The 15,381-nt window shown below is 49.4% G+C and overlaps 1 long non-coding RNA gene across 1 annotated transcript; it reads right to left on the reverse strand.

Annotated features, from left to right (window-relative positions):
* Positions 1-2,658: 2,658 nt before the first annotated feature.
* LOC120880183 lies at positions 2,659-13,796 on the reverse strand. The gene is made up of 3 exons (XR_005724973.1): positions 13,693-13,796; positions 3,812-3,882; positions 2,659-2,696 (listed from the first exon to the last, which is right to left on the reverse strand). It is a non-coding gene; the product is annotated as an uncharacterized LOC120880183 (long non-coding RNA).
* Between the last annotated feature and the right edge of the window lie 1,585 nt (positions 13,797-15,381).

The raw sequence follows: 15,381 nt of genomic DNA on the forward strand, positions 1-15,381 counted from the left end.
GCTCTCAGGTTGACGGTGGTGGGCTCACTCTGACCTGAGACTCCATGCAGGGAGCAGCTCTCACCCCAGGAGCCTGGGCCAATGCTCTACCTCTTCCCACAACCACAGGGAAACTTCCAGCGAGGTGGGACCTCCAAGCCCAGAGAGAACGCCTCCAAAATTCCTTGGGATTTTTTCTTTTCTAGTCAACTATGTGTCTATTTATAGATGTGGAAATATGAGTGGAGAAAGGACTGGAAGGAAACACACAAAATGTTAACATGCTTCTTGGTGTCATTTTATTATTAAAAAAAAAAAAGACTCTCAAGATAAGGAAAAAGATATTTTTAAGTATAATTAATCTTGATATAAGTGTTCATGCTTGTTACAGGAAAGTGGAAAGGAGAAATCAGAATCACCAAAGCACTTCAACCATTAACATTTCATTGTGTTTTCTTTCACTGTTCCTCCCATGCAGACATTTTTGATGTAAGGCTGTTTGTTCAACATATCCGTGATCATCTTAGATTACTACAAAACTTTTCCATGTGACCACAGAATCACCATAACCATCTTTCAAAATGTCTATCTAATATTTATGCAGTAGATAATGTTAATACCATTATTCATCCGGCCATTCTCCCATGTTAGCAAATCTAGGTAGTTTCCAATTCACGATTATAAATAACACTGCTGTGAACATCTTTGTATGGAAAAGTCTTTCTTTTTTTTTGGCGATTATTGTCTTCAAATTCTCACATTTCCAGATATCGGATTACGGTGTGAAAGGTGGCCACCCGTGAAGCAACAGAGTGAACCCAAACCAAGTTAGTCTCACTCTCAATTCCCCAATCTTTAATCCTAACAAAGAAAAATGGGAATGGGGCTTCTCTGGGGACGTGGCAGGAATGCGATGTCTCCTGCCTCCACCACAATCCCCCTACCTACCCCATCCACCCAACATGCATGTTTTTTAGTATTATTATTATTTTTGGCCATACCACATAGCATGAGGGATCTTAGTTCCCTGACCAGGGGTTGAACCCACACCCTCTGCAGTGGAAGCATGGAGCCTCAACCACTGGAACTCCAAAGTCCAACATGCATGGTTTTTATTGTTAGCAGTAAATAAAACCCTGTGAGTCCAGCCCTGTCGCTTTTGACAGGTTGTCACAGAGGGTGAGGAGAATTGAAAGACTCCCCAGCAGAGTTGGGGAGCTAAGGTGTTAGGAATAAGCTGCCTGGACCACGAGGGAGAAACCCCTTGTGCCACAAGTGGGAAGGCTTCTCAGCCATGAAGCACCAGCTATGTCTTCCAAGATGGGCAGGGTTCCTGCTGACAGAGCAGAGGGTGGCACACTCCCAGAGCTGGGGCCCCAGGGTGTGGGTTGGCAATTAAAGTGCATGGACAGGAACCCAGGAGGTAAGAAAGCTGTGAGAGGCCAGGCTGACAGAGGGGCAAGTCAGTTCCAGGGGGGCGGGGACTTAATTTGTCCCCCAGTGAATCTCCAGGGACGTAAGACAAAGCCCTCCCCTCTTTCTTCAGGGTTTTAGAGCATTTCCAAAGTTTCTTCACCTTTCAAGCATCCCATCCCCTGGACTCCCCCGTCCTCTCCAGGCCTATGTCCCATCCACCCTCTCAGCCATTGCCTCCTCTACTCCCTCCCTGGTTCCCGTTTTTCTGCAGAGACCACAGCATCCTGTCCCCACCCAGGAGAGCTGCTGCATACACAGAGGGTGAGCAACTTCCTGACCCTGCCAGACTCCAAGGGGCTCCTGTCTCCTGGCTGGTCCAGCCCCAGAACAGAGGGCCATTCCACACTCACACACCTCACAGTGGCATGCTCACACTTACCCACACATACTCGCTCCCACATTTACTCACACTCCCTGTCCACCCTCCTGCTGACTCAGAATACCTTACCATGCTGCCCCACGAGAGAAGCAGGGTCCTGGCCAATGGGACCACCTGGCTGGCATCCACTGTCCTCAGCAGCTGCAGCCCCCACCTCAGCTCCTGCCCCCTCCATGGACACTGGGTGACATGCCCAGAGAAAAGACCCAGGTCCCTGGATACCAAGTGACACGCCCAGAGGAAAGACCCAGGTCCATGGACACCAGGTGACACGCTCAGAGGAAAGACCCAGGTCCCAACACTGGTCCCTCCACTCGTTACCTGGGAGGAGACCAGGGTCCCGTCTGCAGGAGGCCTGGGTGATTAAATGACATAACATGTGCTAAGCGCTGAGTAGGTTGAGTGCTATGCAAGTCATATGGACTGTAAGCAGACAGTTAAACATCCTCACCACCAGAACACCTCAGACGTCTAGCTGCTAGGCCAGTGCTGGGGCTCTGGGGCTGAGCGCCCTGCAGCTGCTCTCTGTGCCCACAGACACTAGAGCCAAAACCCAGCACCCTGGCCCTACCTCATTTCCTGCCAGCCAGACATACCCAGACAGCACTTATCCCCAAACTGGGGCATCTCCGCCCTCAAACTGGGGACCCCTCAGCCCCTCCCACCCAATGGCTTTGATCAATAACCATTTTATAACTATTTTATAACTCCCCTCAGGCTTCCCTTGTGGCTCACAGGGTAAAGAGTCTGCCTGCAATGCAGGAGACCTGAGTTCAATTCCTGGGTCGGGAAGATTCCATGGAGGAGGGCATGGCAATCCACTCCAGTATTCTTGCCTGGAGAATCCCATGGACAGAGGAGCCTGGTGGGATACAGTCCATGGGGTCACATAGAGTTGGACACAACTGAGTGACTAACACACACACACGACCCACTCGGCTCTGCTTCTCTGCTCTAAATATTCTGATGCTTTTCTTCCCTCCAGTCCGGGGATGCATGCTGCCCGCCTCCCTTTTCTGGCCTCAAAGCCCCTTTGTGCTCCATCTTTCCCTATCCTGTCTGTCCACACCCCACCCTGACCACTTGGCCATCGTGCACCCCCACCTCCTCCGTCTCGCTCCACACCTGCAGCCTCTTCCCCTTACCTCTTCCCCCTCCCCCATCCTCACCACCCAATCAGACCAAGCCAGCTCCCTGGAACCCAGCCAAAATTTCAGCCCAGGTGAGTCCTTCCTTGAGCAGTCCTTCTGTGGACAGGGTGGCAGTGGGGAAGGAGGTGATTCCAGTGGGAGCATCAGGGGACTGGAACTGAGCATGACCGGTGTGAATGGGGCACAGGAGCCACACCTGTGTCCATCCTGCAGGGAGCCCCAGATGGCTGTGGAGGTCTTGTTGGCTCAGCCCTTGCACTCTCTGGGGCCAGGCAGTCATCTGAGGGGCACATGTTGGGGCAGACTGGACTGAGGCCCCCTGCCTGTTCTGAAATAGCTCTCCTGTCACTCTTGGAGAGACGTCCACAGCCAGGGGAAGACAAGCGCCCAGCTACTCCTGCAGAGTCCTGAGCCCATTCCAGGCTGATCTGCAGCTGGGAGGCCTGCCTCTGCCCTCAGCAATCTCCTGAGGACCTTCCCATGGTCTGCAGGTGGGGATCCATGCCAGGGACTGGGAAATCTCCACCCTGGCCATTGCCCAGGGAACACTCACACTGGCGGCAGGCATTTGATATCCATCTGCCCAGGATGGCTCACCTTGTGTGGGCCTGCTGATTATGAATTCAGTGTCACCGGGTGTGAAAGACAAATGTCATTTACGCTGCCTTGCACTCTGTACAGCTTGGAAGCCAAGTTTGGGACCAGACAGACCTGAGTTTGAAGCCCAGCCATGCCTCTCCTTAGCTGTGTGACCCTTGCAAGTGACTTAACCTCTCTGAGCATCAGCTTCCTCAGCTGTATGATGGCGACTGCTGAGAGAACTTACCTTCAGGATTTGAGGATGAAGTCATCTTCTGCTTATGGAGTCAGTCACGGGGTGGGCACTCAGATGGTCTCCTAGGAAAGAAGTAGAAGTAGCTGCTGTCATTGATATTATTTCTTTTTAAAAAATATCTATTTGTTTATTTGGTTGCTTCAGGTCTTAGATGGGGCACACAGGATCTTTGTTGCATCTTGTGGGATCTTCCATTGTAGCGTGTGGACTCTCTGGCTGTGGCTCACGGATTTCAGTAGTTTCAGCGTGCGGATTTAGTTGCTCCCCCGCATGTGGGATCCTATTTCCCAGACTAGGGATTCAACTGGAGTCCCCTGCATTGCAAGGCCGATTCTTAACCACGGGACCACCAGGGAAGTCCTGACACTATTTCTTAACTCCCCTCAAGACTAAGCAGGCAGTGTGGGAAACAGGATGCTGTCCCAGGTGCTCAGGAGGGAACAGCAGCCTTAGGGCCCTGAGCCAGGACCCAGGGGTGGAATTCAGGCACGAGGCCTGGTCCAGGCTTTTCCTTATTTGCAACCTGGAGCTCACCCTCTCCCATATCCCAGAGACAGAAGAGGAGAATGAGCCCATAGGAATTTGTTTCAACTCCCTCTCAAAGGACCAGCAGGTGAAGTTCTGCTGGGCTGCCCATTTGCTTTGGTCACATTGCTGCTCTGTAAGGCTCTTATCACTGGATGAAGGGTCATGGTAACTTGGCTGGTTTCCAGGGCTGGCGGGAGAGAGAAGACCCAACTTCAGTTCTGCTTCTCCCCGCTTCAAGAGGGCTGTTTCCTTCCATCCTTCCTTCTTCTTCTCTAAGAGGTCCCAGGTGGTAAATGGTGGTGGTGGTTCATGGTTTAGTCGCTCAATCATGTCTGATTATTGCAACTGTAGCTCATCAGGCTCCTCTGTCCATGGGATTTTCCAGGCAAGAATACTGGAGTGGGTTGCCGAATTCTCCAGGGGATCTTCCCAACCCAGGGATTGAACTTACGTCTCCTGCATTGCAGGGGGTCTCCTGTATTGCAGGTGGATTCTTTGCCACTGAGCCACAAAGGAAGCCCCTGGTAAATGGATGGGTGGGTAAAAATCACGGTAACAGGTGGAAGCAGGAACCAGTTGGTGTGAGTCACAGAACCATCCTTCTGGTTTCATCTTCTTTTCCTATCTGAGTCTTTACCTGGCAGAATTAGATATAAGAAAGCCACTCCCACCCACCACACACATACCCCTCTTTTTTTAAATTTGTAGCATCTTAACTCAGAGAAGGCAATGGCAACCCACTCCAGTACTCTTGCCTGGAAAATCCCATGGATGGAGGAGCCTGGTGGGCTGCAGTCCATGGGGTCGCTAAGAGTCGGAAACGACTGAACGACTTCACTTTCACTTTTCACTTTCATGCATTAGGGATGGAAATGGCAACCCACTCCAGTGTTCTTGCCTGGAGAATCCCAGGGATGGCGGAGCCTGGTGGGCTGCTGTCTAAGGAGTCGCACAGAGTCGGACACAACTGAAGCGACTTAGCAGCAGCAGCAGCAGCAGCAGCAGCGTCTTAACTGAGATATAATTTACTTACAATAAGATGCACGCACTCAAAGTGTACAATTCAGTGAGTTGTGGCAGATAAATACACCTATGAAACCACCACCACAATCAAGACAAACACCAAATCTATTTAATTGGCTATGGGTGACCCATATGTATTATTCATGGCATTTTTATTGACAGTTGGCAGGAGCTCAACTCATGCTACCTAGACAAAGAAAGAGGAATATTGATCTGTGTAACTGGAACATTCAGGAAAATATCAGCTTCAGGTATGGCTGGATTCAGGCATTCAAGTGACATCATGAGTGTCCTTTACTCCCTTGATCTCTAAGAAATTTTCTCCCTGTGTCTGGCAAGATGACTACTGACATCCTACCTCTTTAACAATGCCAAGGGAAAGAATTGGTCTTCTCTGACAGCCCTAAGAACACAGCCAAAAAGCCTGTGACCTGCTTTATTGTGCTATTTGCTTTATTGTGGTAGTCAGGGGGTGGGAGGAAGCCCTGCAATATCTCTGAGGTCCACCTGTGCTCCCAGCATGGCTAATTGCAACCATCATCTGAAGCAACTTAGCACAGAGTGGAGACACAGACATAAAGAACAGACTTATTGACATGGGGGGCAGCGGAAGAAGAGGGTGGGGTGTATAGAGAGAGTAACATGGAAACATACACTGCAGTTTAGTTGCTCAGTCATGTCAAACTCTTTGCAACCCCATGGACTGTAGTCCACCAGGCTCCTCTCTGTCCATGGGATTTCCCAGGCAAGAATACTGGAGGGGGCTGCCATTTCCTTCTCCAGGGGATCTTCCCAACCCAGGGATCAAACCTGGGTCTGATGCATTGCAGGGAGATTCTTTACCAACTGAGCCACCAGGGAAGCGCCAACATATACACTACCATATATAAAATAGATCAGTCAGCTCAGTTCAGTCACTCAGTTGTGTCAGACTCTGCCACCCCACGGACTGCAGCACACCAGGCTTCCCTGTCCATCACCAACTCCCGGACCTTGCTCAAACTCATGTCTGTTGAGTCAGTGATGCCATCCAACCATCTCATTCTCTGTCGTCCCCTTCTCCTTCTGCCTTCAATCTTTCCCAGCATCAGGGTCTTTTCCAATGAGTCAGTTCTTTGCATCAGGTGGCCAAGGTATTGGAGCTTCAGCATCAATCCTTCCAATAGATGGCCAATGGGAAAATAGATAGCAAATGGGAATTTGTTGTATGACTCAGGAAACTCAACTGGGGCTCTATAACAACCTAGAGGGGTGGGATGGGGAGGGAGGTTCAAGAGGGAGGGAACAGATAGTATACATATGACTGATCCATGTTAAGGTAGGGCAGGATATAACACAATATTCTAAAGCAATTATCCTTCAATTAAAAATAAATAAATTTAATTTTAAAAATCTTTCTTGGGGGGTTGGTGGGAAACACCTTCTGTTATGAAAGAGGGGAAGGAAGTAGAGACTGGTCAGACAGAAAGAAGAGAAGAACTCCACTTTATACAAAGCTGCCTGAACAGATTTCAGAAAGGAATCTTCCAGGGTTTCCTCCCACCTGAAACTCTGGTCAAGGGAACCCAGGTCAAGAGAACACTGACTCTGACAAGGCTGGACCCCTCATAGAAACAGTCCAGCCAATATGCAGGACAAAGGTCCAGGCTGTGTTCCCCGACTCCCTAAACACCCCCCCACCACCGCCAGTCACATTCTACAGAAAATTTAGGAACTTTCTGAGCCCACCACTTTCTGCAAAGCCATTCCAACAACCAGACCCGTGATTTTCAGCTTGTTCAGCTCTTTTAAAACAACCCTTTCAAAGCAGCCCAGAAAATGGGGACTGTGGCTTGATTTGAGGTTAAACAAATAAGTGCCATTTATCCACCAACACTCGAGGAATGAGATTTCTCAAGGCGAATTCCCCAGCTACGTGCTCCAGAAAAACTGCTGCCCCAAATTGCTGGGTTCCAGTCCAGCGTTCTCCATTTCCGAAGATATTTGGGTTGCTTTCAGCTCCGCTCTGTGCAGAGCACTCCGAGGAGGGTGGGGCTGGCAGCCAGGCACACCGCCTCTAGGCTGTGTCAGCCTCCCACCCAGCGCCCACAGGAGCCTGGGAGCTCTGGGGTATTTCTCAGCCTGCTGGGAGATGGCTCCCCTCCAGCCCAGGGAGCCGGGCCAGACTGCTGGCTGCTCAAGGCAGACTACTTCTCTTCCCATGTTTTGAGGGCAGGCAAGAATGAGAAAAAGGAAGAAGAGAGAGGGGAAAAAAAAACAAAACAACTACTACATTCTCAAGCAGATAAAACTCGGCTTTACCAGACAGGAAAGCTGAGCTTCTCAGCATATAGGGTGCAGAAGCAACTCGACAGAGAAATCGTCCTTCCTTTTCTCTCTGAGAAACCGTCCTTCCTTTTCTCTCTGAGAAACATTGGTCTTTGTGCCCTTGCTGGAAATCTGGGCCAAGAGTTTTCAGATCTCCCTACTCTACACAGGAAGCACCCTGCAGCAAAAACAATGCTGCTGCCATTGCTGCCGCTGTTTAGTCACTAAGTTGTGTCCAACTCTTTGTGACCCCATTGAATGTAGCCTGCCAGGCTCCTCTGTCCATGGGATTCTCCAGGTAAGAATACTGGAGTGGGTTGCCATTTCCTTCTCCAGGGGATCTTATGACCCAGGGTTTTAACCCACGTCTCCTACTTGGCAGGTGAATTCTTTACCACTGGGCCACCTGGGAAGCCCATAACTTAGCCTAGCCTACCTGAAATGTGCTCATAACACTTACATTAGCCTACAATTGGGTAAACAGTGCTCCCCAAATATGCCATTTGCTCCCCTGCCTTTCCCAGCTATGCGTCTGACTAGTTTCAGCTGATGAAATTGAGCAGAAGGGATGCATGCCATGGCCAGGCTGAGGCAGTAAATCGCCCAGGCCCCCATCTCTAGTCCACTCTGACAACGGAAGAGTGTTCCAGGTGGCACACTTCTTCCCAACATCTGCCTGGGTCCCTGAATGAGTTTGTGGAGCAGAACTGACTGCTGATCTGCTGGGATATACAGCATGATCAAGAAATAAATCCTTGGGACTTCCCTGGTGTCCAGTGGCTAAAACTCCGAGCTCCCAGTGCCAGGTCCCAGGTGCATTCCCTGGTCAGGGAACTAGATCCCATATATGTTGCAACTAAGAGTTTGCATGCTGCAACTAAAGACTCTGTTATGCCACAAGGAGGATTGAATATCCCACATGCTGCAACCAAGACCTAGCACAGCCAAATAAATAAATTAAAAGAAATATTAAAAAGAGAGAGAAAAAGAAACCCTTATTGTGTTTAGCCACTGAGACCCAGTGTTGGTTCGTTACTGCCCCATTACCTGGCATGCCCTGACTGATTCAGACTCTGGTGCACTTTGCCATGTTATTCACTGGGAGAGACCAGTGTAGGAGGGGTGGAAAAGCATACTTCCTCCCCTTCTGGCCAACAGCCTTAACCAAAGAAGTGATTACGCTCAGGGGCCCACAGTTCCCTGTCTCACCAAAGATTTAAGGAACTTCTCTGAGGTTTGGGCCTGGGTCTGTGCCTTCCTTTGAATTTCTCCATGGCACGTGGTTGAGCATGAACATAGAAACGGTCACCACTCACATTCTCCCACTGCACAGGGAATGAAGCACTTTCACTGGTGGTCCCCCATGAGGTGGGTGGGATTGGCTTAATTCCTATTTTAAAGATGAGAATATTAAAGCTCAGAAGGAGTCAATATCCTCCTAAGGGTGCACAGCTATTTAAGGAACTTGAGCCTAGGTCTATGCCTTTTGCCACAACACCAGTGTTTCTCAAAATGTATTTTGAGAAAATACATTTCTCACAGACTCTAAGGTGGGACTTGAGAATCTGCATTTTCAGAGCTCCTCCAGCAATAATGATGCTCACTAAATCTGAGCATAAGACTTCACACCATATTCCACTGCCTCTTCTGTCAGACGAAGCCACCATCGGAGCAATGGGATTGAGGGGTACAGAAAAGGACCACCTCCCCAGCCAAAACCACCACAACAAAATGTCTTCCTGGCCAGGCTGCTATTTGTGAAATTCTCCCCAATGAGCCATTTATTTGATTATTCCCAGCTAGGCACAACCATCTGCAAGACATCACTCTTCAAGGTACATTTCTGCAGGGAAGCAAGACCTTTCTCTGAAAGCAGGGATGCAACTGGAGGCTGCAGGCAGGGAGGTCTGCAGGAGGAGGCTGGGCCTTGTGTGGTGGGGGTGGGAGGCGGGCTCCCAGGAGATGAAAAAAATGCACCTGCAGGAGGCGGTTAAAACCTCACGCACACATGCACACACAAGAAAGAGTCAGACGGAACTGGAGAGGAGTCTCAGTCTTACTATTCACTACCTCGGTGACCTTGCAAAAGTGACTTCATTTCTCTGAGCTTCAGTTTTCCCATCTGTGAAATGGCACTACTGACAGAGCCTACCTGTAGTTAGGCTGCTGTCAGAATCAAACGCAATTGAACACTGATGACAGTTAATATTTATCTATCCCTTACTAACTGCCAGCAGCCATTCTAAGTGATTTACATACATTAACTCATTTAAGCATCGCCATTACCTTATGATGTGGTGATGATCTTTAGTGAAAGTGTCAGTGGCTCAGTTGTGTCCAGCTCTTCATGACCCCATGGACTGTAGCCTGCCAGGCTCCTCCATGGAATTTTTTGTCCATGGAATTCTCCAGGCAAAAATTCTGGAGTGGGTTGCCATGCCCTCCTCCAGGGGATCTTCTCAACCCAGGGATCAAACCTGGCTCTCTTACATCTCCTACACTGGCGGGCAGGTTCTTGGCATATTATTGGCAATAGATATTACTGTCTCCATTTTACAGATGAGGAAAATGGGCCTAGAGAAGTTAAATGACTTGTGGTAAGTCAGTAGCACAGCGCTGCTTCAATCCGTTATCAATTTGAATCTAGAGCCACTTACGACACACGATGGTGAGCCAGGACTTGTAAATTCAACCCTAAAGTGTTCAATCCCCAGTACTTTGGCCACATGATGCGAAGAGCTGACTCATTGGAAAAGACCCTGATGCTGGGAAAGATTGAAGGCAGGAGGAGAAGGGGACGACAGAGGAGGAGATGGTTGGATGGCATCACCGACTCGATGGACATGGGTTTGAGCAAGCTCCGGAAGTTGGTGATGGACGGGGAAGCCTGTGTGCTGCAGTCCATGGGGTGGCAAAGAGTCGGACATGAGCAACTGAACTGAACTGAACCCCAAGATGAAGTTCCCTGTCCCTCATCCATTCCTCCATGTGCTGAGTGTTTCTGAATGGTTATTCTGTGCCAGACACTGGCTTAGTGAATGTGGCAACTCACTGTCTTTCCATTCTATTCTGCAGCAATGCAGATCTATATCAACAGTATATTTGGAGAGATTTCTATTGTCCCCAGGATCTAGCCGACCATCAGCGCCAGGGTTGCTCTGCAGGGCTAGGGGGACTCAGCCTCCTCCTGGGAGAATCCAGGCTCTGGGTGTTTCAGGAAATGTCTGACCTGCCAGGTTTCCGTGTGACTGATCAGTTAGAGCTGAGGAAGGGGGTGGGCCGAGAGGGGAGGTTTCCCGTCAGCCCAGCTTTTGTCTCTCACATGAGCCCGAGACAGACAAACCACAACCACAGACTCGACCAGCTGTGGAAGCATCGAACAGGAAACCCAGAACATCTGGTGCTTCACTTCCTCTGAAGGCTGTGTGTGTGTGTGTGTGTGGGTCCGCCTGTGTGCATGTCTGTTTTCTCTCCCTCTGTTGTTTAGCGGGACGGGGATGCAGACAGGGTTGGAAACCACAGGGCTTGTGGTGACAAGGGAGCCAGACACTCGCTCCCCAACTCTTATGGTGCCTCATCCCTCCCCAACGGTGACCCAGGATCTGACCTAACCTCACAGGCCACCCTCCAACACCTAGTGTCAAGCCTCCACACACTTCAAGAAAAGGATTTGTTTTTCTCCTTTTGGATTTGGGTGGTTTAAGAGGAACTTGTTTGCAGATGAAGTGGGAGAGTTCTGCTTAAACCTAACTTGGCCTCAGCATGACTGTGTGTGTTAGTTGCTCAGTCATGGCCTCAGCATACAGACCCAGAAAAAACTGCGCCTGGATGAAAGCTGTCTCTGAAATAACTTGAGCAGAATCTGTGGATGGCCTCTGAGGCTGTGTGCTGCTCAGGGGGCTGTTTTCCCACTAGTGGTGCCGTCCTATGTGTAAGGCCTGTAAAGACAGGCACTGAGAAGGGGAGAAACATAAAGAAGTGCAAAGAACAGCCCCCTCAGCCAAACCATAGCACGAGGTCTGCCTCGTAGGCCTGTTGTCTTTAGGAGGTAGGATTATGCTCATTTTTACAAATCATAAAATTGAGATGCAGAGGAGGCTCATAACTCACCCTTGGATCATTCAGCAAGTCAGGAGCAGGGCCAAGTTTCAATCAAGTCTGACTCCTGGCTGCACCATATCTAGCACACAACTGGTGCTCAGATTCATGTTTCTAGAATGAGTCAATGAAATGAGCTATCACTGATGGCAAGGGCTGTCATCATCATTGTATCCCCTGGGGCTCAGCACCCCTGGGTGCTTCCAAAGTTCCTGAACAGTGACATTTCATTTACCTGGAGGTCATTTACCTAGCCAGGTCGACTGCTTAGATCCTGGCTAAAAATCTGAAAGAAGGTAGAAGGAACCACAAGCTGTCAACAGAAGTCACAAATTCTTAATAGTTCAAATACTTAATTCAAGAGAACTTTTCAGGCTCTCAGTCACAGTTGGGTTACGCTTAATTTACCTATTTCCAAAGAAGGCTGAGCACCAAAGAATTGGTGCTTTCAAATTGTGATGCTGCAGAAGACTCTTGAGAGTCCCTTGAACAGCAAGGAGATCAAATAAGTCAGTCCTAAAGGAAATCCACCCTGAATATTCACTGGAAAGACTGATGCTGAAGATGAAGCTCCAATACTTTGGCCACCTGATGCGAAGAGCTGACTCACTGGAAAAGACCCTGATGCTGGGAAAGATTGAGGGCAGGAGGAGAAGGGGGTGACAGAGGATGAGGTGGTTGGGTGGCATCACTGACTCAATGGACATGAGTTTGAGCAAACTCTGGGAGATGGTGAAGGACAGGGAAGCCTGGCCTGCTGCAGTCCAAGGGGTCAAAAAGAGTCAGACATAACTAAGTGACTGAACAACAAGTGTTAAACTTGTTAAAGTGTTAAAAAGTCTGCTTGCTGACCTTACAAACCACTGGCTTAGGAAGGAGATGGTCTGCTAGAGGAAACTTGCTGGAAACACAATCTGGGAATTCAACTAGAATTTTCAAGACTAGTAGGTGTCATAAGGATGCAACGGCACCAGGGACACAATTGAGTGACTTCAGTTTCACTTTTCACTTTCATGCATTGGAGAAGGAAATGGCAACCTGCTCTGGTGTTCTTGCCTGGAGAATCCCATGAACAAAGGAGCCTGGTAGGCTACAGTCCATGGGGTCACAAAGAGTCGGACACGACTGAGTGACTAACACACACATACACTCACACTCACACCAGTGTTCTTGCCTGGAGAATCCCAGGGACAGGGGAGCCTGGTGGGCTGCTGTCTATGGGGTCGCACAGAGTCAGACACGACTGAAGCGACTTAGCAGCAGCAGCAGCAGCACCAGGAGCGACAAGAGACAGGAGAGACAAACTGTCTGATTCTCAGGTATCTGCCCTTCAGTTCAGTTCAGTTGCTCAGTCGTGTCCGACTCTTTGTGGCCCCATGAATTGCAGCATGCCAGGCCTCCCTGTCCATCACCAACTCCTGGAGATCACCCAAACTCTTGTCCTTTGAGTCGGTGATGCCATCCAGCCATCTCATCCCCTGTCGTCCCCTTCTCCTCCTGCCCCCAGTCTCTCCCAGCATCAGAGTCTTTTCCAATGAGTCAACTCTTCGCATGAGGTGGCCAAAGTACTGGAGTTTCAGCTTTAGCATCACTGCTTCCAAAGAACACCCAGGGCTGATCTCCTTCAGAACGGACTGGTTGGATCTCCTTGCAGTCCAAGGGACTCTCAAGAGTCTTCTCCAACACCCTTGCTGCTGCTGCTGCTAAGTCGCTTCAGTCGTGTCCGACTCTGTGCGACCCCATAGATGGCAGCCCACCAGGCTCCCCCACCCCTTAGGCTCTTAGAAAGCCAGATGGAACTGAAGCAAATCTCTGATGGTTTCTCTGGCTAAAATTAAAGGCATAGCAGCGCAGGCATGCAGACTTTAAGAGTGCTCGCTCACAACTTGGTGTTTAAGAACTACACAGGCGCCAACCTGAAATGACACGTGCGCAGTGTCCGAGGCCTTGCTCGATTTCATACCTGCGGGCAGGCTGAGCCCGCTTCTGCGCTGGAGTTGATATCATGCAAGCGCCGGGGGTGCATGATGTCATCCGAGCGCGCCTCCTACGGTACACAAGCTCTGGGCTCAGACAAAGACGTTGCTGTGGAGACGGGGCGTTGAGCCCCGTCCCCGATACGCGATTGGAGGAGAGCCGGTCAGCTGATGTTGGTAAGCTTTCCGAAAGCTTGCGGGCGGCACTGTAGGTCTCTGTGTGCATGGGTTCCCCTGGCAACTGAGACGCCTTCTTGAAGTTCGTCCGGCGACTTCCAGGAACCCCCCAAAATTAGAGTCAGAGCCCAGTTTTTAATTTGAAGGGTTTCTTGACTTAAGGTAGTAAATTTCGGTTGTACCACTGGTCCAAGTAAAGTAAAAATTCGAACTGCCCTAGATCCTATTGTGGGCCAGGCAGAGAGACCCCAATAAGGCTTAAATTTATCACTTAAGCAGCGTAGGGATGGGAAGAAGAATCTAGACCAGAGGACTTAGTCCTGGAGGGCGGGGTAACCTAACCTTTTTGAGCTTCAATTTCCCATAAGCATGAAAATATTTTTCCCTAAGAAACTCTTTGATTCCTTTCTCCCTCGGATTCACAGGGCTGGTCTCTACCTTTCTCCAAATATCAAAGCTCCTTGAAAGAGTGTTTGTAGTCCCAGTGGCCCCCTCTCGCCACTCTTTGTTGAATCCTTTAACTGCACACTTTCTTCCTGTTGTTTTCTCACCTGCTCTGTCGGCAACATTTGAAACAGTTTATCACCTCATCTCCAAGAAGCACTTTCCTCACTTGACTTGCAGGCCTGCCCAGTCTCGGTTTTCTTCTTCCTACTGAAACTGAACAGGACCCTGTGGTCCTTGTACTCCACGTCCTCTGCCTGCCTTTTGTCTATGGGGGCGGGGGGGAACTTTAGCCAAAGAATAAGTTAAATCAGTGAAGTGAGAAAACACAGAAACAAAGAAAAACAGTCAAAGGAGAGTAAATAATAATAATGTACCATTAAGCATGGTTCCTTCTTAGTTCCTTCTCAAGGGCTATAGATAATATTCTGCGCCATATCTTGTTAGCTGTCTTACAGACACTGAAACCCCAGGTGGAAGAAGTTAACTACATCATGACCAGACTGTACCCATGACATAAGCCACCAGAATTCCGAGAACTGGATGCAAGAAATGGAAACAAACTGACCCTGGAACTGAATATTAACTGTACTTAAAACTGTCGAGATGACGCTGGTCAGACCACCGATGACCAGTTTCAAGGTGACTGTCAGCTGATAGTTCTGTTTCTGCATGTAGCCCCCTCCCTCAGCTTCTAAAAGCTCTTGCCCACTGACTATCAGTGACAAGGAGTTGGCCTTTGGACAGGCATCCACCCTCCCTTTGGTTGCTGGCATCCAAAATAAAGGAAATGCCCCTTTCAACCAACCTGGCCTCTTTAATGGCTTTTGAGCAGTGAGCAGCCAAACCCCACTTTCGGTTACACTACTTCTCAGTCTCAATTGTTAGTTCTTCCTCATTCCACTGAACTTTCAATGTTGCAGTACCCAGAGTACTGGTTCCCTGAATTTCTTTCTTTCCACTTACTATATCTTGGTGATCTCATGTAGTTTCAGGACCTTGGAGACC

This window comes from Oryx dammah, unplaced genomic scaffold (assembly GCF_014754425.2).
Source record: "Oryx dammah isolate SB20612 unplaced genomic scaffold, SCBI_Odam_1.1 HiC_scaffold_21, whole genome shotgun sequence".
Lineage (NCBI taxonomy): Eukaryota > Metazoa > Chordata > Mammalia > Artiodactyla > Bovidae > Oryx > Oryx dammah.